The sequence below is a fragment of the Lissotriton helveticus genome, chromosome 1_1 (genome assembly GCF_964261635.1).
Source record: "Lissotriton helveticus chromosome 1_1, aLisHel1.1, whole genome shotgun sequence".
Taxonomy (NCBI): domain Eukaryota; kingdom Metazoa; phylum Chordata; class Amphibia; order Caudata; family Salamandridae; genus Lissotriton; species Lissotriton helveticus.
Window position 1 is genome coordinate 1,470,940,097 of NC_136057.1, and position 26,967 is coordinate 1,470,967,063.

General features: G+C 47.9%; 1 protein-coding gene across 10 annotated transcripts in view; it reads right to left on the reverse strand.

Annotated features, from left to right (window-relative positions):
• Window positions 1–24,911, reverse strand: part of IKZF4 (IKAROS family zinc finger 4) — a 316,988-nt gene extending 292,077 nt beyond the window's left edge. For 8 of the 10 annotated variants that reach the window (XM_078686312.1, XM_078686311.1, XM_078686318.1 and 5 more), the window contains exon 1: window positions 24,592–24,823. The gene's annotated coding sequence lies outside the window, so the exon portion shown is untranslated. Of the gene's footprint in view, window positions 1–19,957; window positions 19,979–24,591 lie in introns of those variants that run through there. The other 2 variants (XM_078686319.1, XM_078686310.1) reach the window with 2 other exon arrangements.
• Window positions 24,912–26,967: the final 2,056 nt, after the last annotated feature.

Below are 26,967 nucleotides of genomic sequence, written 5' to 3' on the forward strand. Positions count from 1 at the left end.
TAAAAAGACCTAATAGTACAGATACAAGTGAGCGAAATTGCATCTTCACTATTCGCTATGCGGTACCAGACAGGACTGTTCACTTTCACTGTTATTATTTCCTCTAGCTATTAAGCTATTCACTTCCTGGATCTGTATGAATGAGCCGGTGTAGGGATTGGACTGGGGGAAATGATGTATGTGATAACTGTGTGTCACTCTGCGCTGATGGTTTGTCAGATATCCTAAGTGGACAAGTCAACAACTCTTAAAACTCCTGAAAAAATGTGGTGAAATGGACAGGCTTCTGATTAACAGGGATAAATGTATTCATCCTCTACATGGGGAGGGCTATCTGGCAGCTAGGGGTTCTTCTTTAATGAGCATAAAACGCATGGGATTGTAACTGAAAATTGCCTTAAATCCAGGTATTAAGGCGATCTGGTTATGGCTGATATTTAGTTAGACTAATGAGCGGTCCAGTTAAGGGTGCTGAATAAATGGATGTTTAGGGAGAGAAATTACTCAGCCAACAGACTTTTTTCCCCTTCTATTTATTTAGTCATAGATTTTACAACACATTACTGATACAAACATCAGTTCAACAAGACATTATATGGCATGGTAAATGAGAGACATAATATGTCAAGATTAGTCAGTCAGTACACACACATCGCAATAGCATTACAAAAGAGTAATACAGATATAGTAAAGCTTTCTAGAATGTCTGAGTACCATAAACATTTATGGCACTCATATATAGATAGTTATTTTTAATCGGTCAAGTAATTCAGAATATCAAGTACTAACCAATATTGTGATAACAGTGCAGGAATGCAATGATCATTAATCAGGATGTAACTTCGATAAATAGGCGCAGAGAGAGTTCCAAAAGTCATAGTTGCGACCAGCCGGCGGGAGGGTTGCAGCATGTGTCCTGGACCAATCTTCACTTACGTTGTCAATGTTTGCAGAGACCCAAGTCACCCTCCCATGCTTTAAGAACCCAAGTTGTTTCTCTAGGCAAGCAATCCAGCACCGCAGCATACAACCTGGTGATAAGTGTAAATAAAATCGGGTTAGAAATTAATTTTGTTCATAAAGGCCATATCGGAGGCTCCTCTCGGAAAACAGTAAAATGGCGGCGAACTTTATGAGATTTTGATGTAAATAAGAAGATCCAGTCACGTAGCAGTGGAGTCACCCAAATCTTCCAGACATGTTATAAACTGATGTGCTGTGAACAGATTGCCTAATGTTTTGATACCTTTCTTTTCAAGAGATCGTAGCAATTCCGGGGTACAGTCAAGCTGCAGCATATGAAAGTATTTGATGAGCACCTAGGGTTAGTATGGAATTGAAACACTGCATAAAGAGGACAGCCTGTTCAGGCCCAAACAGTACACTGGTCTGTGTGAATTTCCTGAGATGGTCTCAGTTAAAGACACATATGGGGCAGCAGGCAGAAATGAGTTGGGAAAATTAAGCCTCGCTCGATAATAACATGGGGGGCCGGTCTGCTATTGTGGAAAAATTGGTGGATGAATTTGTACCTGTGCCACCAGATAGTACACCTCGATGTGGAGGGCAGCAAAGGCCCCTTTATGGTACGGGAGTTTAAATATATGCCATCCTATCTGCGACTGTCAGCCCATTGACAGTTTAATCATAAGAGAACAAAGTTGAGCAAAAAAGACCTTGGTTAAAGGAATGGGAATATTCTTAAAAAGACAGAGCAGCATAGGCAAGACAATAATTTTCATCAAAGGCACTCTACGCGCCAAAGAGAGGCAGAGTGATCACAACGGTTACCTTGATATTGCAGGGTTTCCATATAGTGTCCATAATTTTCCCAATCACAGTGGGAATAGCAGTAAGGATAACCCCTCCTATGCTCATGACGAGCTCAGCTCGTCATGAGCCACGGTTCTCGTGTGCTCATGACGAGCTGAGCTCGTCATGACCGTTAGAATGCTCAGGTGCGAGGCTAATTCCCCTCCTGTGCTGGGCGTTCTAAAGAACGGGTGTGGTCATGACGAGCTCAGCTCGTCATGAGCACCGGGGAGCTGTGCGCGCCCCCCTCCCCCCCAGCACAGCGGAGGGAATCGGCCCCGCAGCCAAGGGGTTAAAGGATACAAAAGTATCTGATGGGTGCAGTTTGCCATTGCAACTGGTATTGTATTTCCAGTCTAGTGGCAGTTCTGGTTTGGGGAACCATGATGGACTTGATCCAATTCATCTGAATGCCCGACCAGCTGCCAAATTATACAATTTTCTCAATAATAGAGGTCAAATTAACAGCAGGATCTTTGACTACCAGCATCGCGTCATCCGCATATATGGGTAGTATTGTGTAACAGAATACCATGCTCAGCCTCCGGCAGCAATGGAAACTAATGCAGAGTGCACTCCATGGGCACTATGGCCAGGGCAAAAAGGTGGTGAGAAAGGAGGCAGCCCAGAATCTGAACCCATTTTACAAATGCCCCACCCACGCCTAATCTGCATAGTACCATAAGTACAAAAGGCCGTTCAACTGTATCAAATGCCTTGGCGGCATCTAAAACAATGCAACAGTTTGGATATCTGGGTTTAGCTGGTGTGCAAGGGCAAAACAGGAGTGAAAATAATGCGCTGTGGATCGATCCGGAATAAAGCCGGACTGGTCAGGACGGACCAGTCTCAGCATCAATGGAAGTAGCTGATTTGCCAAGAGCTTGGCAATAATCTTGTGGTCTACATTATTAAGCAAGAGGGGGCGAGATGACTCACACCTAGATGGAGATTTATCCGGCTTGAGAAGTGTGAATATAATAGACTACTGCACTGTCAACCTGTAGGAGACTCATCTGAAACGCCTCTTCATAGACAGCCAAAAGTATGGGCGACAGCTCCTCGGCATATGTTTTATAGAATTCGATGGTGAGGCCGGCGCTCTCCGGCGCTTTTTCGTTGTTCAGTTGTTTAATGATGCATTTAACCTATGTAGTGGTTTGCGGGCGGACAGAAAAGCTCCAGTTATGCCGGAGCCAACCATGCCATGGTCCACCTACTCAAAAAAGTGGGAATGTCTGCGGGATCCGCCAGCAAATTTGAGGTGTACAAACTCTGATAGAAAGTGCAAAATTCCTGTAAAAGTCCCACTAGGTTGTACACCAATTGCCCATCAGATGTGTCCAAGCTGAAAATATGAATAGCAGTCCATTTGGATTTGAGTAACGTAGCAAGAGTAAGCACTCTCCATACCTTCTAGCATGGCAGTGTTTACCCAGGAAATGTACCTCCCTTTAAGCCTCTTCTTGAAACTCAAGCAAGAGTGAACGCATGGGATCCAAGAGGCTATTGTCCTTAGTGTCATCGTATCGTATCTCCAGGGAGTGAAGTTCATGTTCTAGGTTTGCAAGTCTATCTCTTATGGATTTGAGTATACAATGCCATTTATCCATACACTCCCCCAGAAAAAGAAAGTTCAGGGCTTCCCCAAAAAGTTTCAACTGAATTTACTGAGCCCTTATTTAGTACAACATAATCGTTGATGGCAGCCCGAATCTCTTCTTTAAATGTAGAGTCTAGTAAATGTTTGGGTTGAAGGCACCATAACTGTCAGCATGTCCATCTATTCGGTAGGGAAATTTGCGATATCACCAGGGAATGGTTGGATAAAGTTCTGGGTAGGTGCTGGATACTTTTTGTTCATCACATAACATCAGACGATCTCACCCAGAAATCAAAACGTGATGAGGACAGAGGAGTGGAAGGTGTATTCACGAAACCCACCATTTTTTTTTTTTGTAAGACGTTTATTAGTGTCTTAAAGAGCAGTACATATAGCAGAACCTACAACCCATCGGGCCGGCTGCAACAATACGGTGCATCATGAGGGAAGGGAACATTGGGATAAGTGCACCGGTCTCACAATTGGGCCCCCAGTAAGTGGGGCGAAAGTACAATTTTCATGTCAAACTTGCTCAGTAGACAGTTACATCCGTAAGTGACGTCTCATTTTTCCATTTTTTTTCTTCAACTTTTAGAAATAAACAGTGTAACTCTGCAAACATAACAGTTCAGTTCTCATTGGTGGGTCCCTAACTTCGGCTGCATTGTCGCGCATCTGACCAGTGTCCACAACACTGAACCCCATAGAGTGAAGCGTCAGGCCTTGGGGGCGCGGCATTGGAATGGGGCTATCAGTGCGTGTGCGCGGCTTATCGTGGTCGTAGCACATTACAGCCATCAAGAGCAGTGAGGCCCCATAGGCTATCGAAAGGGAGCGTGTCGCGCCTGGCTGGGATGTGGTGTGGCCATGCTGTGTGTTCGGGAGATGGCGCCCCAGTCCGGGCCTAGGGGTGGCCATGGGGCCTGGCGCATCTTCCAAGCGCGGTGTGTGATGGAGTCATAGCTGCATTCGGGAAACATGAGTCCAAAAAAAAAAACAGTGAACATGGGGATGTAGGCGGGGTGGGGGCGGGAAGGGAGAGTGTGCCTGCGGGAGCGATGCCTAGGAGGGGGGCCAGGAGTATGTTCCAGTCCATCACGGATGCGTCCGGGGTGGGGGGGGGGGCTGCTACTTACGGGTCGTGTGCGCTTCGCCTCCAATGCACTCGGTGGGCGGGGGTCGTGTGAGAGGAGGGGGGGGGGAGACGGCCCGCGTGTCTCCGCCACTGCTACCCCTGCATCGCTATCTCATTCGTGGCGGCCCCTATGCGAGCCCTCTGGCCATGCCCTCCCCCTGGAGGGACCTCAGGACGACATCCCAGAGTTGCGCTATTGGGATCTCCTCCTGGTGTAGTGCTGTGCTTTCTGCTCGAGCCCAGTTGATGAAGGATGCATACCAGTGTTTGGGGTGCGGCGGCTCCCTCCGTTTCCAATGTTTGGTGAGCAGCCGTTTTGCTGTGATGAGGCCTAGATCCCAGAACCTAGCCTGTGTCCTGTTAAGTTTGGTTCTCTTGTATAGCCCAAGTATACAAGCCTCCCACGTGTGTGGCAGCTCCGGGCCCGTGCTGTGTGTCAGGAGAGATGTCACCTCCCCCCAGTAAATGGCTAGTGAGGGACATTGCCAGAGCATGTGCAAGATGTCCGCGTCCAGCAGGTCACATCTAGGACAGGCGGCAGTGGTAAGCGCGAAGTACCGGTTGATTCTATCAGGTGATAGATATGCCTGGTGCAGGATGTACAGCTGAGTGGTGCGAAAGCGGGAGTTACGAGGGATGTTCACAGGGCTGGCCAGAACCAGTGTCCATTCCTTGTCCGTCCGGTCCCTCCCTCTGTGAGTCGCCCATTTGTCTCTAAGTGATTGTGTGGGTTTTTGTGTGTGCATGAGGAGGGCCTGCGCCAGCCAGCGAATGATGTGGGAGCCGTTGCCCATGACGTGCAGGTATTGCATGAGATGGTGAATCGGTGGCTCCACCCGGATGTCTCCCCAGCGCTCCGTGTATTCCCGTAGTATGGACGCGTGAAGCAGGAATTGCCCAGCCGGCAGGCCCGAGCTCTCCGACAGCTCAGCAAATGGGAGCATGGCCCCGTCTGCATAGAGGTCAACCATGGTTTCCACCCCAGCCGCGGTCCAGCTCTCCAGAACCCGGGATGTCACTGTCCCACCCCTTCGGGGGGTGCCCATCAGGGGGAGTGCGGGGGCGTATGGCCTGACCGCCCCAGTCAATTTTAGGCTGCGGATGAAGCACTTACGGGCCACGGCCATATGCAGGGGCAGAGGGCGGGGCCCCTCGGTCAAAGGATGAAACAGGGCGGAGACCTGCGCGTGGGTCCATTGGTAGTCGGCAGTGGCCGTATCGTCAAGATGTGTCCCACTGAGCCAGTGCGTCACCCACTGCAGCTGCGCAGCCAGGTAATACAGCTCCATATTAGGGACGGCCAGCCCCCCCTCCGCAGTCGGCGAGTACAGCTTTGCCAGGGCCACACGGGGGCGCCCAGTGTTCCAGATCAGGCTGCGGAGCATTGATTCTAGGTCGCGGAATATCTTGACGGGAACATACAGTGGGAGGTTTGCAAAGTGATACAGGAGCCTGGGCAGAGCTATCATTTTGGATAAAGCGACCCTGCTGGGTACATTCAGCGGCAGAGTTTTCCAGAAGGCCATCTGAGCCCGGAGTGAGGAGACAGCGCGCACCAGATTGCCCTCCAGTATGTTTTTTGGGGTCCCTATATATATATATATACATCCCGAGGTACTTGAAGGCAGTGGGATACCACGTGAGTCGAGCGCCTCCGAGGTGCACGTTACACTCCCGCAGGTCCGGACTAAACGAGTATACCCCGGACTTGGTCCAATTGACCCTAAGACCCGATACTTCTTCAAATGCCCGGAAGATGTCTGACAGTGCGTCCGGTACCGCGGTAAGATCCCGGACATACAGCAGCAGGTCGTCTGCGTAGAGCGAAACTGTGTGGACCCCGTCAGCCAGTGGAATCCCCCATCCTACTCCCCTGTCTTGCAACAACGCTGCCAGGGGCTCTATGGCCAGGGAGAAAAGAAGGGGTGACAGGGGGCAGCCCTGCCGGGTGCCTCTGCGCACCCTTACCACCTCCGACAACAGCCCGCCCGTCCGCACTCGGACACTGGGCCTCCTGTAGAGTAATCCGACCATGTCCATGAAGGCATCGCCCACGCCAAATCCGTCCAGCACCGCCCCCAGATAGGGCCACTCCACAGAGTCGAAGGCCTTCTCAAGGTCCAAAACTAGGCACCCCGATCTCGGCCAGTGCAACGTGGCAGCTTCCTGAACTCGGAAGAGACGGCGTATGTTACGGGAGGTGCTTCTCGCTGGCATGAATCCATTCTGGTCTTCATGCACCAGATTCGGGACCTCCAGGGCGAGGCGTCGGGCCAGCAGGGAGGTGAAAATTTTGTAGTCGGTGTTCAACATGGCTAGTGGCCTGTACGACCCCATGCATGTGCCATCTCTGCCCGGCTTCAGCAGCGAGACAAGATTGGCTTCATTAAGCGTGTCCGGGAGCGCCGATTCCTCAATAGCGACGTGATAAACCTTAAGCAGTTCCGGGATCAGTGTGTCCGAGCATGCCTTGAAGAACTCGGCGGGCAAGCCATCCGGGCCAGGGGATTTGCCATTGGATAAGGCGAAAATGGCCTCTCGCATCTCCTCCTGTGTGAACGGCGCTCCCAGGTCCCCCTGTTGTGCGTCCGTGAGGGAAGGCAGTTGTATCTCCGCAAGGTAATCTGCAATGTGCGCCGAGGGGACCCTCAACTGGGACTTATAAAGGGCTTGGTAATGTTTCACAAAGGCCTGGTGTATCTTAGTCTGTGTGTACACTGTCTCTCCCTCGGTGTTTCGGATGGCTGACACCGGCTCCGTGCGGCTCTCTTGCCTGACTAGCCAGGCCAGCAGCCTTCCGGGCTTGTCACTGTGTTGGTGTACGCGCGCCGAGTGTGCCGCATAGTTGATATGTTTCAGTCGTTCTAGTAATGTCGCGTGTTCCGCTCGGGCCTCGTTTAATCTGTCACCTGGCCCGGCCACCGCTTCCTGTTCCCAGCGGAGCAGATCCGCCTCCACCCTGTGTAAGTCAGCTTCTAGTTTTTTCTGCATGCTCCCCTGCGTGCCCAAAACAGTGTCCCCGTATTACCACCTTAAAGGCGTCCCATTCCACCCGTGGGGAGGACGCTGTGCCCGAGTTGTCTATGAAATATTGTGTTACGCAGGCCTGCAGGGAGTCTCGGAATGGGGCGTCCAATAGTAGGGCAGGTTGCAAGCGCCATGTGGGGACGGGCGGGTGTGGGCGTTCCCATGCTATGCTCAGCGTATGTGGGTTATGATCCGAGTGTGTTCGGCCAAGGTAGTGAGAGTCTGTAATGTGTGGAAGCAGTTCTGATGACACCATGTATCGGTCGAGGCGGACGTGTAGCGTGTGGGCCCCTGAGTAATAAGAATATATTCTGGAGTTAGGGTTGTGTGCGCGCCATGCATCTTTCAAGTCCCACTGCGCCGCCCATTGTGTGAGTGCTCTCGTGGCCCCCAGAGACGCTGCGTCCGGCCTGGGCGGGGCCGAGCGGTCCAACGTGGGATCCAGTACCGTGTTGTAGTCCCCCCCCAGTATCCACGGGACACCGTGCCAGGGCGCCAACTTCTCCAAAACACGCGCCAGAAAGCCCCCTTGATCTGTGTTCGGTGAGTAAACGGACGCCAGAACTACTGGTTGTCCATCCAGGCGGCCCCTCACCAGTACGTATCTCCCCTCTGGGTCTGTGAGGACATCTGTCATTGTGAAGGGAGTGCCCGGTTTCACCCACAGTAGCGCCCCACGGGCAAACGAAGAGTATTCTGTGGCATATAACTGACCCCTCCATCTACGGCGCAGCGCTGTTACCTCCGCCCCGCTCAAATGCGTTTCCTGCAGGAGTGCAATGTGCACTCGTTGCCTTTTCAAGTAGGAATGTATCTGGTAACGGCGCGAGGGTGTGTGCATGCCTCTGATGTTCCAGGTGCATATCGTTATCGCAGCCATTTGAGCAATGTAAACTCCCCCCCATCACATTTACAATCAGCAACCCCCCGAGGGCCCAATGCATCCTCTGTCCCAGCTCTCCCACAACCACCCCCCTCAGCACACTCTGCAATGTTCAGGAAGACATTAGGGAAGGGAAAAACAAATAACAACAATAACCAGCTGTGGGTAGGTCCCACTGAAATACCAAAAGGGCAGTGGCGAAACGGGCCACCGTCCATACTCTCGAGTGAGAGAGGCAACTCTTCTAATCTATGGGGTAACGTGTACTAAGCACAGTCTCGGCAGTTCAAATGTGTGGTCAAGGAGAGAGATCAAGTTCCTTCCCTGAGCCATATGAGACAGGCGACTGGCAGCCAATGTCAAAGTTCCGGAGCGTGGCGCAATCCGATCCATGAGGGGCCTCACTCATGCCGGTCCCGGCAAGGGAGGAGTTCGAGGCGGCCCAATGCGCCTCCCGGGCCCCCCACAGGAATGTTTCCCTATTGACCATGGCCAGCGGCCAGCAGCGGCACGTGTTGTGTACAGGTCATGTGACAGCCCCACCGCCCACACACCCCCGGCCCTCAGCGCCATTGGGAGCAGTATTCACTGTTCTGGCTATCTTCTGTCCAGGCGGCAGGCAGGGGGGGGAGCAGGCGTCTCCAGCGGCGTCTGGCAGCAGCCTCGCCTTAGTGTCCTGGCGGTACCTGCCACTACCTCCGCCGCTACGGCAAGCATTGCACAGATGACTCCCATCGGTTCAATGAAACAGGTCGGCAGTTTGCGGTGTAATGTTCGGTAGGTCCACTGATATCTGTGAGTTCGGAATCCCATATATGGCTTCATCCTCATCACTAGGAAGTGTCTGTTGACCGTCCTCCAGGGCCTTTTCCTGGGATGGCGAGGCACTCAGCTGGGTGACCCTCAGGAGCGCGTCCCGTTGTTCCTGGAGCATTTAGTCCATCGGAGGAGAATGTCGGGACCCCTCTTCACGGCGCTGAGGTTGCTGCGCCCTATTCCTGCGGCGGCGGCGCCGCGGCCCGCGCGGTCTCCGCCTTTCCTCACCCCCCCGTACCTGTCTGGGCGTCGAGTCCGTGCCTTCATCCAGCCATTCACCGGCCTCCACAGGGGTGCTGAAGAAGTGTGTCTTGTCCCCCGCCACCACTCTCAGTTTTGCCGGGAATAGCAAGGAGTATTTGAGGCCCGCAGTGCGGAGTCGCCGCTTCACCGCCATAAAATCGTGTCGTTGGCGCTGCACTTGGATGGTGTAGTCAGGGAAGAACATTATTGTGGCATTGTCTATCCGGACTTCGCCCAGGCGTCTAGCTTCCCTCAGCACCGTGTCCCGGTCCCTGTAATTCAGTATCCGGAAGAGCAGCGGTCGTGGATTAGAGCCGGTGGTGTGGGGCCTCGTTGGCACTCGGTGCGCCCGCTCCACCACGAAGTGGGGCGAGAGCGTGTCCTTGGGCAGCAGGGCCCTGAGCCAGTCCTCGACATGCTGGGCAGGGTGGTTTCCTTCCCAATTTTCCGGGACCCCCACGAGCCGAATGTTGTTGCGTCTCGCCCTCCCTTCCGCGTCCTCGGCCCGATCCTCCAGGAACTCCACTCTGTTTAGGAGGTCCTGCACGTGCCTGTCCGTCTGGGTGACTTTGGGTTCAATGTCTTTCACCGCGCCCTTCAGAGTTCTGGTCCGGTCAGACAGCTTCCTGTGATCATCTCTGAGGTGGGTGAGGTCCACGGCGTCGATCTTGGACTCCAGGGAGGTTCTAGTCAGTTGAAGTGACTGTTCCATGCGCTCCATGGCCGCCAGCACGCTGTCCAGCCGCGCGGTTAGTTGGTCGGTGGCCATTTTGTTCAGCCGCTTGTTCGTTCTTCCCTTCGGTGGGGCTCCTCCGGTCCCAGTGCGGGTTCGCACCCCTCCGGACATGGGCAGGGTCGCCCGATCAGCAGCACCTCGGCCCGGGCCGCCCCGGTAGTGCCCCGGGGATCACTCCGCCGTCAGGTGAGGAGTCTGTCAACAAGTGGCCCCCTCTCCGGTCGGAACCCTCCTCGTCTTGCCAGGGGGGAGGGTCCGCCAGGCGGGTCCCCGTTCTGATCCGGCGCGGGTTCGCCGCCCCAGTCCTGCCACTGTTGGGGAGAAGGCCGCCAAGGCAGTTAGGGTGGCCCGCTGGTCCACAGTGTGCGGGTGTGGCAGGTAGAACTGGCCCTCCGGCCTGGGCCCAGGACGTGTCCCTTCACGTGTCACCCCGCCCCCCAGGCAGCCGCTGTCCCCACGGGGGGACCCTCAGGTGAATCCGCTGTGAAGTGTGCTGATAAGGGCACCTGCACGGGGGGGGGCCGAGCGGCCTCTGGACCGGCAGCGGGTGCGCAACGCAAGTCCCAGGCGGTTGCTCCGCACAGTGTCCGTCACCCCTGCAGCCGCGGGAGGGACTCACCAGGTGCCACCGGTTCTCTGATCTGCGTCCCGTAGTGGAGCCCTCGTCAGCTGGATCCGCCTCCCCACCGGTGTCTCGCCGGCGGCGGCCCCCGTATCACGCCTGCCCCAGGCGCAGCTCCAGGAAGTCAGGCAAGGCAGCGCCGGTCACGGGGCCTCTGGCGCACAATGGCCGCGGCGCGAGGGCCGGGCGGCCGCTCCTCTCGCTGTTCAGATCCCCCACAAGCGTCCAGCATCGAGGGGGGATAGTCTCAGGGCCACCGGAGGGTGAGTGCAGCCTGGCGGCAGTGGGCCAGGGGGCCGCAGTCCGCTCAGCAGGGACCGCCGGCCGGGGCCTATGTGCCGGGCCCGGGCCGCGGCCTGTCGTGAATGTCCTGCCGGCCAGGAGGCAGCAGGCCCCGCAGGAGGGCCTTGGGAAAGGTCGGGTCGGCCTCGTCGGAGTCCCAAGATGAAAATCGGCCAGGACGCCGAGAAGGGACCCGGGAGGGTCCGCCCGCAGTTTCGGGCGGCTGCAATGCAATTTGGCGGAGAATCGGCTCAGGGAAGGGGAGCTTCGCACGGAGCTCTACCCTGGTGCGACTCTCGCCATTGCGTGCCTAGCCACGCCCCTCACGAAACCCACCATGTAAAGATCACCAAAGGTCAATCACATCAAACTGTGCCATGGTGGTGAGAAGGGCTGCAACAGCCTTAGTAATGCGATGCTCATGAGGATTAGAACAATCTAATTTGATGTCCTGTGCAAGATAATGGTCTCCCCCGCCAGATAATTGAACACGGGTCAACTACCAAACAATACTTAAGAACAGAGTGGAAAAAATCAGGGCTGTCAATGTTGGGCCCATATGCATTTAGTAGTGTGTGATGTGTATAACCAATAAGGCTCTGAAACAGTAAATATCGACCATCAGGGTCAACAATGGACGTACAGTGTTGCAAGTGTACCTGCTAACTTATGATAATGGCGACTACCTTAGAATATGATAAGTCGGACGCAAAGTATTGAAAGGGGCCCCATGTAGTAAGTTGCCTCGACTACCAACCAGTAAATAAAGGAGTCTCCTGCGAAAAATAATATCCACCTGATGGTGGTTAAGAAGGGCCAAAAACGGTCTGCATTTTAGAGAATTATTAAGGTCTTGAACATTCCAAGTGACAAATCTGATGGAAAGATCACAGTGATCAAGGGTGTGTATCATAAAAAAGTGGAAGGACATGACTAGTAGGATAGTATAAAAATACTGCCAATCTGATGCCAAAGTGTGATATAGGGTTGTTATGATGCCGAACAACCTTGAAATCCCACACCAGGACACAAACTGCAAATGATATCTCCAAACAGTGAATATAGTAGAATCTAAAAGGACAGAAAACAAACTGTAGCAAGGATCATACTCCAAGATATAAAGCTTGGCCTAAAGCAGGGGGCGGCCAGAGCACTGATAGAGAGGTTACAGTCAGCCAACCGTTGTAGGCACCCATGATGTAAACGTTAGTACTCGGAGGAAACATAGGATGATCAGCACGATGTGTGTGTTAATCCCAAAACAGTCAGTGTTAGCATTACAGAAGGCATATATGAAAAGAAACCAGGAATTTGCAATTGGCATGAATAGAAATAACCGGCAAAACATTGTTGCAGTTATGAAAAAAGCATAAGTGGACAGTCATTACACCTCATCAAGAGGCGAACTGGTATTGCCATTTTCATGAGAAGGAGATGCTCCGTGTGATTAAGTTTGTTTCTGTATAAAAGTCAATGCTGTGGCGGATTCAGTGAAAATCTTTTGCTTTCCCTTCCAGTAAAAACGCAATTTGGCTGGATATAGCATGGTATATGTAACGCCACACGCCTGTAGTTTCTTTTTCACCGGAAGGAATTTTCTGCGAGCAAAGTCAACAGATTGAGTAAAGCCTGGAAACCTCATGGCGCATCTCCTAAGTCTCTTGTGCCAGGCGAAGCACTTCGTCTCTGTCCCTGTAGTTTAAGAATTCAACAATAATGGGTCATGGAGTGGCTCCTGGGACAGGCTGAGGGGCCAGTGATCGATGTGCCAACTCTATCACAAAGGACTGGGAGAAGTGGTCAGCACCAAACGAGGTAATAAGTACCTCAAAGGTGTCACAAGCTGGGACACTGTAGGCATTTCTAAGTTAGGGGATATGTAGGATGCTAATTGTATTTAAAGGCTTTGCTGAACTAACCCAGGAATACAAATTATTCAGCACACAATTCTACAAATATCACCAAAAATGCAAGCTTGTTTTGTCACACCTTCAAGACAAGTGATAAGATCCCTAATTAGAACCACTGGAATTCGAAATGGAGATGGGTGAGAAACATCTCTGAAATCACCACTCCTTTCTTAATAACATTCCTAATAAGCTATGGGCTCCTAAGTTAGTGTGGGAAGCAAATATAGGAGTCTTATATGAGGACGACAAGAGGATAACAAAAATGCCTACCTGAACATTACAAACCCAATCAAGTCAAAGGTTGTGCGTCAAACAATGGAGAATGTATGTGGTACAAGAGCAACCCAGCAGTCAAGGAGTCAATGTAAATTATTCTGGCAACTAATTTGGCCCTTATGCATTTCTAAAAAGGTAGAAAACAGCACAGTGTGTTCGAAATATGACATACTGAAAGCACTTTCAAAGACACTCAGACACCAACGAGAATAGAGTGGTCTAAAAAAGTTTAAGTAGATACTACTTATTAACTCTAAACAGGGTTGCTTTGGTGAAAGGCATTTCTAAAATGAATAAGACATTTCTACTTAAACTCTGCAGCTCTTAAAGACGGGTAATTTTTGGGTTTCGCCTGCCGAAGGCTGCGCTCTGCGCAGCTTTTCGGCGCAGGCGAAATCCTTTGTTAACTATAAGTGCTTCGGGAACGTCCCCCGGCTCCCATTGGCTAGCTCCATAAATGGAGGCTAGCCATTGGGTGCCGGATCTGTCCGTCAAGGCCGGACCAGATTCGGGGGCGTTCCCGAGAATTTTTCTCTTTTGGCCACGTCATGCGGGGCTTTTTTTTTGGCTGGTTGAGGTTTGTTTGGGCCATTTGGCGGCCGACCACCGGCCGAGGAAGTCCAGGTGAGTGGTTCCTTTCCTGTCCGGTCCTTTCCCGCCCCCCCCCCGCTATCCGTTTCTTTCCCGCCCCCCCTCCCCTCGTCCGTGTCTTTCCCGCCCCCCCCCCCTTGTTTTATTATTTTGTGGGTTGGGAGTGAGAGGGTAGATTGCTCGGTATATTAAATAATTGTCTGGCAGAGAGGAGGACCCTGCGGAGTTCGTCTATGCCCATGCGGGTTGTTGGTGAGAGGCTCTAGTTCAGTTTTCTGCTTTGCATTTTGGTATTTGTAGTCCCGTTTCTCAGTTATTAATACCTGTAAGTTCCTTAATGGAAAGCTAAACCGTGGTGATGAGGATAAGCTACTCTCGCATGAAGTTTGAAAACTTCAGAGTTCTGCTTCGGTGATCAGCTACTCTCGCATGAAGTTTGAAAACTTCAGAGTTCTGCTTCGGTATTTGTGTTACTTTTGAAACATTAAGCCAGCCACTTTATCGCTCACTTTGTTAGCCGCTTATTTTCGTTTGTAGGTGGGGCTTGCTTTAGTCTTTGCGTTCAGTGCCTGGGCATGCTTTTTTCTGGACCTGGAAACAGTGGGTTTTGTCCCTCTTCTTTTTCTAGCACAGAAAACCCATAACACTCATGAGAACAGACAGTGGGGTGGTGTACTTCCGGGAAGCACTGGAGCTGGACTTGTACTTCCGGTACGGCGTCCCGGCGCTCTCCGGCCAGCTTTCTGCCGCTGGCTCCCGTACGCGGCCAGTGGAGGGGACTCTCCCCTCCGGCGCTGCCTGCTCCCCGCTCTGAGGCCCAGTGGCGGCGGTGGCGGGGCGAGCTGAGGCCGCGGTGAGCGAGATATGGATATACTGACCATCATCTCAGGATGTCTTTTTTAGCCGCCGACATCTTCGCCATCGCGAGCATCGCCAACCCCGACTGGATCAACACCGGCGAGTCTGCAGGTGAGGAGGGAGAAGTAGGGGCGAAGTCGGTGGTAAAGGATGCTCTACAATTGGGGGGGGCGGCTCTGCAGCATTATTTATACGGCAGGGTGCCATGGCATGAAAGTGTGTGTTTGGGGAAGAAAACCAGGGGTCTGCGAGTGAGCAGTCTTACGGGGCCGTAGATGTCTTTACCAAAGATTAACGGACTTTTAGCTTTTGAGCTTGTAATAAATATAGACCGAGCGTGCATTCGGAATCTGCTGTGTATCTGGGAACCTGAAATCCACCTAGTTATGAAGAACATTCCTTAGTTGTGCTGTACAAGGGCCCTTCGATGCCTGTGTGCGACAGTGTTCATGATAGTGTGTGGTGGTACTGTAATTCTCACTACAAAGTACATGCCTGTCTGGCGGTAACTGGAAGCTGGCATCCGGTTCAAGGGGTCTTGAGAAACACCGAGTGGTGGTGAGAGGATAGTGGTCGGCGGGAAGAAAACAATGCCCGTGTGGACGGTTTGCATTTTAAGTAAAATGAGAATAAAGGCTGGGATGCAGTAACGTATGCGTGTAAGTGTGGGATCCTCTACCTTTGAGCTGACGGTCATCAGAACAAGGATTTTCGTCCCGGGGTCTGCGATTTACTTACAGTGGTCCACTGATAAAGTAGACTGAGCCGAAGGTGGGTTTATGATAAGAGATGTGTAAGCACTGTCCCCGGAACAGTGCTCAATGCATGTTGTGTTAAAGGTATTCCATTACAAGTATGGTGCTTGTGTATAGATGTCGTCAATGTTTTACGATTTTAACATGTTCCACTATCGAGGAGCGGGAAGATGGATGTGAGATGATCGTGCATAATGTGTATAATGAAGTGTTTCTAAAATGTTTGTTTTCACTGTGTTTTCAAAGAAAGGGATTCTCTTTAATGAATTTGTTCATGTTATTTGTGCATTGAGACACACTTATTTAAGGGCGTGAAAGTGACACACTTGTAAGATTGGCACCATCTCACCGGTATCTGTACCCCCTTGCTTACAAAAATTGGACCCCTCCCCCATTTCCAAGTAAACCCCATAAGCTGTGCGGGCAGCCTTGAACCTTGATGAGAGTGAATGTCTGTTCCCGCACAGTACAGCCCTTGCCATCGTTATATAGTCGGCATGACTAAAGTGAACTAACTCTTCAGAGGGGTGAGAGTTACAGTTGAGAAGGAATACGGTACCACCGTATCATTTTTCCAAATCGGTGCCGCTGTCCTCCCCCCTGCCCCCCCCGCTGTCCGTGTGCCCGACTTGTAGATGACATCATCCCTAGCTGCAGAATAGCGGCGTCTGCTGGGATTTGCGGTTCTTTCATCCCCTCGGAAAATAGATTTAGCAAACGTTTTTTGCACCTTGGATAGTCATCCGTATTTTCTCACGCCCAGATGTTTATAAACCGGTTTGGGGTTTGTGGAAGGATCAACAATGTTGTAACTAACACAGTAGGCACTGCTTGTGCTCATAAGTATAGAAAAATCAATTTCCTTCACAGTTATTTAAGCGTACACAATTGCGTTTTTATGACAATCGGGGTATACGTCAGTCTGAGCCTTATAATAATCTGCCTTCATCACTGAGTATGTTCCAGGGTGTCAAAGACTGCTGTGTAGGTTAGATGGCACTTGTCAACTTTGTAAGGAGTTCTACTATGGAAACATGTATGCTGTTTGATTCTTTTGGGTGGCAAGTTCTGAATTTTATTGTGCTTTTGCCTGTACGGGACGAATACATGGAGAGAGTAATAAGGAAATGACTCGACCAGTAATAAAAAAAAAAAGTATCCACAATAATCCTACGGTTGCAAGCCTCATAACTGGTTCGTTTTTTTGGCCTCACTCCTTAATTTACATTTACGATTACAATATTAGTTGAAATGCAGCTTGGAGTTAGCAGCAGTGGTCCAGTTAATACGTCACACTAGTGAGTGATAAAGTGAAAAGACATGTGTTCAGGCATATTGGAAAGTGTTAAATAGATCACTGCCTTACAACTTCATATGTGTTAGTGGCTGACAAGGCTTACTGTTAAAGAAAAGCCTGCAGGCAATCAAGACTCTGTTAATCGGTGTGCAAACATAGGGTGTTATCTTTGAATACTTTTTTTAAAAATTCTTTCTAATTATTTTGCGTTCTAAGATGGGTCACTCATGGCTCCATAACACGTTAGTCATCTTGGGAAGGGTAAAGAATGGTTAAGTTAGCAAAGTATTCAGAGCATGCTGTCTGTATGTACATATGCAGGATTGGTCTTTTTTTAATGGTTTTCCTAATGTTTTTTTCCCCCGTACTTTAATTATTTTACTGTTCCTAGATGGCCGACGTGTTGAAAAAATTCTTTGGCTTACCTAGTTAGAAAACTGATAAAGTGCTATCAAACAAAACCATCATTGCAAAAGCCAAAAGCGCTAAGGCCGGATAATAAAGCCAGACTCTTTGGCTTTGCCAGTGCTCGTTATTGGTTTAGGTACAGTTCTCAGTGGCAGTAGAGTAGCGTTTTAACTTACTCTTTTCCGAAATTCTTCATGCACAAACTGATATACAGTACCTGTTGCTGATGCCTACAATTCTCCATACCTTTGTAATTCTTGTGAGAAATTTACTCATTTTAATTGAATTAACAAAGGTTATAATATTGTGTGGGATGGTCAAAATACAAACCGATTCTCTACTTTTCAGACCACAATTGTTGAAATAGTTTGCATGCTGATTTTCAGGTTAGTGGGCCTGCACCTAGTTAAAACTAGTAACTTCGGACCAGTCAATAAAGTGGACATCATGAAAATCTAGGCTTAAAATGAGAATGGAGAGTGACTAGGGAGTGGAGAGTGACTAGGGAGTGACTAGGGAGTGCAGAGTGGTGACTGCAGAGATTAAGGTAATGGCAATGTAAATGACAATGCCATTTATTTATCTGTTTTCAAAACCAACACATAAATACAAATTTTGTCATTTACAATGCCAATAACTAACTTTTCCAAAGGCGAAACCATTGCATTGTAAATGCTTGTTAAAGGTGTTAATACTTGATGATTCTTTTAAGGAGAGGTGCATCCATTGTGAAATGCATAGCAGAAGGTACAATAGAAAACTGAGGGGTAAAGAAACGTGAACCAAGCCAATCGACACAAATAAGTAGAGTAATATTTTGGAGGGAGTAGCTAAACCTTTGGACCTTCAACCCTTTTCCATAACTCATGCCGCAGTACAACTGTTTCCATCCCAATTGTATGAGAAGATGAAGCAAGTAAGAGCGAACCATTGAGCTTGCGTGAAAAATCTTGCCAAGCATTGTGCTTCATGGGCTTTCTCCACACTTTTGAACCTGATTAATGATTGTCCTGAACACAAACACCCTGAAGGGGTACATTTACAAATGGCAGAATCAAGCGTTTTTCATGACAGTCCTAACAAAAACTTTAACTGTAGACCATAAACTCCTATATGTTTATAAGGCTATCCCAAAATAAGAAAAACCCAATATAGGATGACAAGACAAAATCCAAAACTTATGGAACACTAAAACTCGCTCCACAACCATCAATCAGGCTTTAGGCTAATGTATGTATGTATGTATGTATGTATAGGCATTTATATAGCGCACTACTTACCCGTAGGGTCCCAAGGCGCTTCGACCGCTGCGAAACCCTTCCTGGCTTCCCTGAGAGATGGTCCCTTAATGGGTATCTCCAGGGTGAGACCAGGCATCCCCGGCGGTCTGGTGGGGCCGTTAGTGAAGATGAGGCAAGCTAAATGCCCAGAGTTGCCGAGTGTGAACGCTGATCAGAGTGAGACCAACTAAAACTACAACAGTGAACATACAAAAGAAACTCATCAACCTGGGTCAAGACTTAAAGGCAATACTGATGCTGCTCTGCTCATTCACTCCACAGACTACAAAACAGAAGATCACAGAATTTTCGTTTCTAAGCGAATTCAATCATTCCTACTCAACCAAAGTCAAATAATGAAAATGAGATCTGTCACTCCTTCAAGCCAAAGGTTCTCACATAGAGCACCATACGGGGCTTCTTTCCATCATACCCACTATTCAATCAATACATCCCATCACTGGTTGAATAATCAAACAAAACCGGCTGGAATTTAAGATTTATCATAATAATACCCAGATCCATCACTGGTTGGAAAACGAAGCCAGGGCAACATCCAGATCTACCAATAACACATTGATTGCAGGAAGCAATAGTTTCCCCTCCCTTAAAAGGGACAGAACAGTAACCCTACTATGAGGTGACAAAGACGAAATCTGCATGGCTCAGTCCTTGGAAATGCAGCGGAGCCCAACACAGAAAGAATGCCATTTAGATGGTTCCTTTCACCTTAGTTTCTCCATCCAAGTTATCACAGTAGGTAAACTGCAATACACATTCAGTAGCCCATGCTGTGTAACCAGTGTGCTGTCTATACAAAAATCAAATTACAACTTAGTTACTTCAGGAATGTCCCATCATCTGGAAAATTATGCAATTTTGATACATCTGCAAATCTTTATAGAAAATATACCTGAATGGCAAAGACGGCACTTGAGCCTACATAATGTGTTATGGTTTTTAAGTGGGGGTGCAGACTTTTATTACCCGTCAACTCTAGCTATGAAGATGTGATTACATCATAACTATAAAGGGTGTAAATAGTGCAGGTGTCCTGGAAAAATCTTAGGGCTGGTCATGTCTTTCTATATCTTTTACAGAGATAGGGGGTCTTATTGAGTAAAATTAGGCATAGGCTCAGTAACTCACTCTCTTCCCAAAAATAAACGCTTTCTAAAGTGACAGATTGTGCAAACCATCTCTACATGCGAAAAGTCTTCTGCAAAGTGAAAATGGAAAGCTGTTCATCCTTCTTCTGAATGATGTATGTCTAGCACCAGAGAACTCAATACACAAAGCGCCAAAAGGCAAATACATGGCAAATGGGGAGTATGAAGCCAGCAACAAAACAAATATATATATATTGGATCGGTTTTATATGCAATTAAGTTTGGGGAAGTCATGTTGTAAACATTTTAGATACGTTGTTTCCAAAAGAAGCTGTAAGAGGTTTATGTTGGATACGTATGGTGTTGAAGAAATCCCTATTGAAAGGTTTTGTTTTTTTACTTGGACATATTTGGAGAGTCCTTTGTGATGGATACAATGGAGGCTTCTTTAGTAAAGCGGACTGGTCACTGAATTGTAGTAGTCAGTCAAAATCTTTAATTCAGCCAAAGGCCATAAAAGAAATATGCATATAAAAAAAACACATTAAGATAGGAAATCCATATGACTGTATACAATGTAAAAAAAAATGGCCTACAGATGTCATATAAATACATTAAAATTAGTTAAAAACAATCAATGAGACATTATCCATTGATATATATATATATATATATATATATATATACACACACACATATACACATACATACATACATACATATACACATACACAAGCCACTGCACACACTTATAGCCAACTCATACAGGGCTATTTTTAATCTTCCCAAATATGTCTCCCCTGCTCAGATTCGATTAGAATTCGGCATCCTGAAACAAACTTTAGAAAGGCGGAGTGTGTATGCAACAAGCTGGCATAAGATTCGCAATGCAGAGGCTGGATCTTTATGTGCAAATGTATGGGAAGAGTTACTTCGGCATCACAACTTCCCGCCGAGAGCCTACTTATATGAATCACTCAAAGTATTAGGCTTGACCGATACCTGGGAAACATCAATAGATCTCTTGTCTTTTAAAAAAGTAGCCAAAAAATCAGCACGTATCATCTCAGCGATTGTAGAAAAGAAGGACCTAGCAAATAGAGCGCATGGATGGTTAACGCTGGGTGATAATGGAAAAATGCAGCCACAAGCATACTTCAACATCGGCATGAAAATAAAAGTTAAAGAAAAATTCTTAAAACTACGCCTCGGCGTAATTCCCATACTCCCACATCTTCCCCCTTGGGAGAGAAACTACTCTTCACAACAGTGTCGCATGTGCAAAACTGACAAGGAGGTCATTGTTCATGTGATTTGCATCTGTCCTAGCCTAAAGGACTTGAGGTACAACCTCCTACGTCAATCCTTCAATCTACATGACTTTCGGACCTGTAGGCAGGCAGTCAAACTGTGCTTCTCCACCAGCGACACCAAATTGAACTGCCAAGTCGTGAAGTTCTTTGACTTAACAAGAAAGAGACTTAACAACGCCGGATGAACTTTTAAATCCCTTGAGGATAATCATGAACTGTTTCCCACAAATCAGTAATTTTATCTATTCCAATTTGTCAAGTTCAAGTACAAATGGCTTCTTTTAACAATGATTTTATCGGAGGTTTTACAATTTTGTAAAGATTTTAATTAATCATGTACCAATAAAAACATTACTTACTTACTCACTGCATGAGAAGGAAAAAGCCTGGATTTTCCAGAGGCCAAATATTAAAACCATCAACTTGATGTAAGGCACCAGTGCTCTCAGCGTGCTAAGAGATTAGACTTAAAGGTTAGTTGGAGTACTGGGATGAACAGTATTCCAACCAATGTTCTCCTAACAGCCTTACATCGTTATTGCCCATTAAAGTGGCCAGTAATAAAACATTTTTCCTGCTCATACACCACATGGCAAATAGATACCTAGACACTGCAAAAAAACGATGTGCTTGCTAGTGTGTTTGTAGAATTCTGTTGGCCTCTACGTACTGTGTGATTCCCAGGCTCCTGCAGATTGGTATGATCTATTTGGCCCTGGCCCTTCTATACTCCCTACCAAAAAACAGGGCATGAGCCACCGTTTCTTCGCTAAGCCACTTGATGGGCAGACCGTCTCAGGCGGTCTATCTGAACTCACCTATTTCAACGTGATTGTTCGAATTGGTAGTGATCCATGCCTGAACTGAACATACAACTTCCTAGCCAGATATGGTTCAATTTCATCCAAGAGCTGCTCAATTTTGTAAGAGTTCTTTATCCTTAGAAAGGAGTCAGAGTACCCGGGGCCAGGCTAGACAGGAGCAAACTAGACTTGAGGTCCCTGAAGCGCCTTTTAAGCTACAATTCGCTGATTAATAGACCACACCCCCTGGATCTTCCCAGAAATGCATAGTATAGTGTATCCAACATATTTAATCCAGGGAAGTTTGCCAGCCGCTGTGAGACTAAGCATGTATTCTATGCCACAGCAGTAGTGGAACAGTTCAGGAGTAGCCCATAGTTTTCTCGAGTACAGTAAAGGTCGAACTCCAATTCTTTCTGAGATTGGGACCGGGGGCACTAAACTGGATGGCTCGGCACTTGCCTCTGAAACCTATTCTGAATCATTCATAGGGGTTTTAAGGCCTTATGCCCCTAGAGTTCGGCGCCGTAAAGAGCAGAGATGGGGGACTTATTTAGTGGCATAGGTTCAGTAACTCAGATTCCCTTCCCAAAAATAAACACTTTCTATAGTGACAGCGTGTGCAAACCATCTCCACATGCAAAAAGTATTCGGCAAAGTGAAAATGGAAAGCCGGTCATTGTCGGGTAGTGTGGTGCGGGCAGACACAAGCGTGACATCTTCTGTCACCGCTCGTGGTTGCCTCGCGCTTACGAGGGTTGTATTGTTTCAAAATGTGGTGGAAGGTTTGGAGGTGGAAGAGAATGTTGTTGAAGGATTCACGTTATGAGTTCCGAACCTGCTAGACGTGTCTGTTCTTAATAAACCGCGTCCAATAAACCAACAGCACAAAAGAAAAAAAAGCACCTTGGAGAAACTTAGAAATAAAAGACATAAAACCGCAAATTAGAAAGCTGCAACGTACCTGGCTCAAAACAAATGCCAAACAAGACAAACTTATCCTACAAAATATTAACAGATTATACCAGTCAGCTATCAAAAAAGCTAAGAAAAGTTACCATTCAGACAGAATTCAAAATCCTATATGTGCATATAAAGAATTCTATAAAATACTCAATGAATTTCGCAGACCAAATTGCCTAGAAGGAACTCATCCTGTTACTCAAGATTTCACAGACAAACTGGCAAATCATTACTCAGACAAAGCAGACACATTGGACTCGCACTTAAACCAGAAACAATTAATGAAGACAACAGTGGTCCCATGCACAAGAGAATTGAGAGCACAGAATGAATATAGACACGTTGGAAACTATATTAAGTACTGACTTGTCCAGCCGGACAGAGGTCCAATTTTTACTTTAAACAACAAATGTTTTGAAAGAATACCTTCAACAATTCCATAGAGAGGGGCACAAGCCTGTACCCAAACATATACAAAATGGCATAGTGAAGAAGGTGAACAGAGAATAGAACAGAGTTTTTAGGCAAAAGCTGTTGTTTTCTGTAGATATTACAGTAACAGAAATTCAATTTAACACCATTACTAGCCTAACATAGCAATTTATGCATTTCACAGTATATGGTGTTTTAAATGTCGACGGCGTTTCGATCCCATTTACAGAATCACAGGGATCATCAGGACTGAATAATGCCTAAATGTTACAAGCCATGATAGCCACAGGGATCAGCCTGAGCACCGTTGGTGCCGGCCAGGTAGAGAACGGCGTGTTTTTGATCCAGGGTTGGAACGGACAAGGTATTAATTGCCGATTGTAACGGGGTGAGCGGGGATCAGTCTCCCGGTGTTTGGCAGATAATAACAAGGGCGCGCCAGCAGTATGCTCGGTCGCGGGGGCAAGGAGCCTGGTCAATGGGCTGCAAAAGCTTCCCTGGCCGATGTTGAAGGTATTCTTTCAAAACATTCGTTGTTTAAAGTAAAAATTGGACCTCTGTCCGGCTGGACAAGTCAGTACTTAATATAGTTTCCAACGTGTCTATATTCATTCTGTGCTCTCAATTCTCTTGTGCATGGGACCACTGTTGTCTTCATTAATATGTTCCCCAAGGTCCTGTGCTGACTCGAATGGGTGCCCTTGTTGTTTTGTATAAACCAGAAACAAAGCACCGGTTTAAGTTGGAAACGTGTGGTGTGTTTAGGAAATCCCTACTGGGAGTTTTTTTTTTTTTTATATTTGGGGAGTCCTTCTTTAAGGATACAATGGAGGAGTCTATACTAAGGTGGACAGGTCACTGAATTCATGTTAGGGTGTATAACCTGGAGAAGTCTTGAACCATCTTTAAATCCTAACTGAAATGTTTTTTAAACAAGAGAACTTTCAGTTAGTTTCTCGTCCACCTACAGCCCTTTTGGACATGACTTTCGACTGAGCCCTACTTTGGGAATCACCCCCCTTACCTTTCTTTACATAGCCTCATCATACCTGTTCTTATTTTGGAACCTCGATTTGGTGTAACTTTTGATTCTTAGGAAATTACTAATAGCTCTTCTGTAAAGCGGTTTAACACTTCCGGGTAATATCCACGCTATGTAATATTACATAATAAACACCCACGGCTGAAAGGTCGTTGGAGTCCTTTTAAGGTGGACACAACAGATTAATACATTTAAGGTGGTCAGGATAGACAAAGGATGCTGACAGCTGCGCTGTTGTGAAGTCCCTCACCTGTGCACCCTCACACAATTTCCCTCTCAACTTTATTACTCAGAGCACCCACCACCGCCCCCTCCTTTCTACTTGGTGATGTGCACTGTCCTTCCCTGCAGAGGTGCTTCCCGCCGTCAGTTGCCCCTTTCCCCGGGCTCCTTACCTGCACCCCTCCTCTCCCGGGGGCCGCGCCTCCTGCCACTTCCGGGAGAGGGCGCTCCGGGGCCCGCCACCTCTTCTTCACCGAATTTCGCTGCCGCCCGAGACGGGAACCCCCGGCGGCGCCTCCTCCATCCGGGAACCGGCAACAACTTCCGGTCCCACTGCCGGGAGACAGGCGAGAAGAGCCGAGTGTCGAGAACACCGAGCGCCAGACACCAGAGAGAGAGGGCTGTCAGGCCAGAGCGGCGGCAGCCAGGAGCCAGACACCACCGAGAGCAGACTGTGTGCTAGAGCGTCACGCTCCAGACAACCAACGACACTAACATGCAGGGCTAGAGCTGACCAATCGAGACAGCAATAAGAACATGTGAAGTGGTGAGCGCTCAGGACCAGTCAACAAAACTGGGGTTTTATACACCTGGAAAATTCCCAGTGTGACAGGCTATTCATTTTTAAACGTGGACGAGGCAGCAACGACCCTAACTAAGGTCTGAGAGCTCAACAGGGCAGCAATATTATTTATTTAATGCGGTTTTATTTAGCGCGGACTTTACCCGAAGGTGTCAGAGCGCTTCACAATAGGAACAGTAGTGATACATGAGGAACAATTACAAGTCAGCATGTTACAAAAGCAAACGTTATGTTACATAAGGCAATAGTGACAATTGTGCATATATCAAGAGCAAATAAAATACTAGAGGTAGCAAACGATACGTTACAAGTTTGTTCATACAGGCCAGCAGACCCGATCAAGGCGGGAAAATCCATATTTTTGAAGTACAGATGGCTTTAATGTAGCAGTCTCCCGTCTAGAATTGACTCTGCTTCAATATAAGTGAATGGGGAAAATACATTCCCCCGATTTTTTTTCAAAAGCTTCCACTTTCCTCTTCAAACGCGTTGGCATTCATCCCTCTGGGCTATTGAGTTCCCAGCCAGCACCACCAACTGATTCCAGCAAACTGTTCACAGCAGCTTGATCAACTCTCACTTTGCAATCGCTTAAACCATATAATGGCATCTCAACAAAATAATTTCTCTGTGTCTAAGGTAGATGATGACCCCCTCCAACCACCAAGCTAGTGCAATATCTGACTCCTGCCTAGGAGGCTGGAATCAGGTAGCCAGCTCGGGTCGATAAACAGGTTTTAGGTTTATTGTAGAAGGAATGGTACAAGTTACTTGATGAACACTCCAATGGGAGCAGGATCCTCTCTACTTAACTCAATCTCTCACTGCCAACATAGCCTTACAGTGACAGCCCAACATTATGTGACCTCACAAGTAAGCACAGCATCGAAGACATGACAAAAGCAGCAGATTATGCCATATTGCTTGTGTCTTCAATATTTCCAACAACCGCCTATCACCCACCATTGAAACTAAAACGGTAGGAAAGGGACTTTTCCTCCCTTGTCCACAAAAAAGAGGAGACCATCCGACCAGTACCCCATGTTCCACCCTCTGAGTTGATACCAGCCAAGGATGGCAAATTAAGGGAATTCGTGATGTCACTGAAAAATCTCAACCATTTTGGGACATATGGAATGCTAAAGTGTCTAGCCTTGGTCTTGTACTGCTACCAATCAACTCTAGGTTAATCAATACCTCTATCACCAGGGGTTTTGTCCCTTGATCTACCAAGTGTGCTATCATCATGCATATTGTAAATAAAGCTCAAAATGATACTGATAATTTTTCCAACTAGACATATCATTGGCCTACCCTGTTTTGCTGAAACTGTTAGGCCTGATGTATGTGAATTAATTTAAAAACAAAAACTGAGAAACCACTTTGGGGGGGAAACAAATCACGGAAAACCAATTTTAAGGAGATACAAACATTAAAAAATTAAAGGAAACATTTTAAAGGAAAGAATCTTAAGGAAAATCCAAAATGAAATTACATTGGATGTAGGGGTAGTGAAGGGTTTTTTCTGGTTCTGGGATGGATAATGAAAGGTTTTAGGGTTGAGAGATGGGTGAGGTTCAGGTATAAAAAGCGTTTTTAGGATTCAGGGATGGGTGGATTTTAGGGTTGGTGAGGTTTTTTTAACTACTCAGGAATGTGTGGTTTAGGGTTGGTGAAGGGTTTTTAGGGTTCATGGATGAGTGGAGATTAGGGCTGGTGAGGGTTTTTTAAGGGTCCACAATGGTTAAAGTTTAGGAGTGGTGAAGGTGTTTTAGGGTGTAGTTATGGGATGGGTTTAGGGGTGGTGAGTAGTTTTAGAGGTGAGGGCTATACTGGTTTAAGGCCACAAAGTGTTTTAGGATTCGGAATGGCTGGAGTTTAGGGAGGTGATGAGTGTTACGGGTTTAGGGATGGGATTAATTTCAGCATGGTGATGTCAGGGACTGTCCGGGACACCGTCAGGGAC